Raw genomic sequence first — 1,999 nt, forward strand, 5'->3', positions numbered from 1 at the left:
TCCAACAAAAGAATAAAACGCCCGAAATGTCTCTACACTGGATATAACCCTAAGCCACTAAACCGGCAAAAGGCTCGCTCCTATAGAGAGTCGATCCCTGTCTCGACCCTTGAACTTGCCAAAAGGCCGAGAAGCGATGCCGCAATGACGCCGAGGCGGGGGAGCCGGCAAAGGCCACGCCCACCTGGGCCGCGGCGAGAGGTGCTGCCTCATTATCATCAACGAAGAGTGCTTGCAAATATCTATTGCAAATGTGTGTATGTGCTGAAATGTGTAAATATGCCCAGCTGATGAATTGCAAATGTGTTAATGTTTGCGTTGTGCTATCTCCGTAATGGCCCATTGACACACAATATATGCCTACAGCACGTGTCTACAATTATTCACATCAGTTATTCATATAGACTAATGATAGGCTACTATACTTTGAAATATTTATGTTATAATAGTTTTCAACTTTTTTTAAAACAGGAATGCTGCATCTCCTTCATCTGCAACTCGGAGGGCACGCAGCAACACAGTCGAACGTCAGAAAGAGTAAGTACATATTTACCCATGTTTGTTCAATTTTGTTTATATACTTATTACAATATGAGCCTGTATGAGTTTATTTATTTTTGGAGGTTGGTTGATAATGTTACATATTTTTTCTTTGTGCTATCTTATCAGCATGCTAATGCCCATCAGTTGTGCATGTGCTGGAATAGTACTCTATATGATAATAATAGTTTTCAACTTTTTTGAAAGGAATGATGTAGGTTGCTCACTCTCACCTCTCACTGCAACTCGCACTAAGAGGGCACGCAGCAACACAGACAGAAATCAGAAGGAGTAAGTACATATTTACCCACTATTTTACAGATGTTAGACCAATTTTGTTTACTTAGAGATGCTACAAATGTACATGTGCCTGTGTGGATTGCCAGACACAATTGCAAAAATTGTGGTGTTATGTATGCACAATATTACAATTAGTGATTGGTAATGTTAGTATAAAAGAGCTTATTTTTGTTGTTTTACCAAAATGCTGACTGTCCATCAGTTATGCATGTGCTGGCATAGTACTTTGTTCAACCTTTATTAATATTAATATTATTATTTTTATAGGAATGTGGTAGCATCACTCTCACCCTCACCTGCAACTCGCACTGGGAGGGCACGCGACAGGTGTCGTTCAGTTTTGAGAACAACTGAAAAGTAAGTACACTTATTCCCTTTCTTTCAGATAGTAGTATAATTCTGTTTACATATTCTGCTTTTACATAGTCCATACAAACATTATGTGTCTGTATGGCTTTGCATCTGGCCAATGTTACTTATAATGATTGAAATGCAGTTGTTATATTTTGTGTAATAAACATGCTCACAGTTGTTTGTTTGTTTTACAGCTATAAAGGTGATGGTGATCATCAGACACCTGTTGCAAAGAGGGCCAAGACAAACATTCAGACAAGCAACAAGCAGTCTACTCTGTCATGGAAAACAGAGACTGACATTGATATGGTTCCACAGACTCTGAGATTCCTCCCTGCACGGGAACCTGGACCACAGCTGAGTTTAAAACATTGCAAATTTAAAACATTTAGTTCCTCCTCATAGAGGAATTACAATAAAACAGTCAAAAACAAAACCTTTGAATCTCCTCTACTTTGTTCAGGCTGCCTCTCTTGATGGCCCATTAGTCATTGGGGGAGTGTCTATGTCACACCCCTGGTCTGAATCTTATTAATATTGATGAGCGATTACCCCTCCCATGCATAAACCTCTTCTGACCAAAAAAACTGTTTTACAATGTTTAAATCAATGTATTGTTTTAAGAGAACGATCAGGCAGGATGAATTTCACATCATTTTGAAGCCAGAACTAGAAACGACAACATACATTAGTCAAGAGTCTTGTGGGCACATATTTAGAATGTGTTTTGTGTTCTTATTTCAGCAACTTTCTTTCTTTTTTTTTTTTAAATAACCACGCATAAACATTATTCTCTTAAAAATAC

The 1,999-nt window shown here is 38.3% G+C and overlaps 1 long non-coding RNA gene across 1 annotated transcript; it reads left to right on the forward strand.

The window, feature by feature from the left end:
- The first annotated feature begins 229 nt into the window (after positions 1–229).
- On the forward strand, positions 230–1,608 carry LOC309481408. The gene is made up of 3 exons (XR_014200007.1): positions 230–831; positions 1,108–1,197; positions 1,389–1,608. It is a non-coding gene; the product is annotated as an uncharacterized lncRNA (long non-coding RNA).
- Positions 1,609–1,999: the final 391 nt, after the last annotated feature.

This window comes from Leuciscus leuciscus, assembly GCF_965113295.1.
Source record: "Leuciscus leuciscus genome assembly, chromosome: 18".
NCBI classification, from domain to species: Eukaryota; Metazoa; Chordata; class Actinopteri; order Cypriniformes; family Leuciscidae; genus Leuciscus; species Leuciscus leuciscus.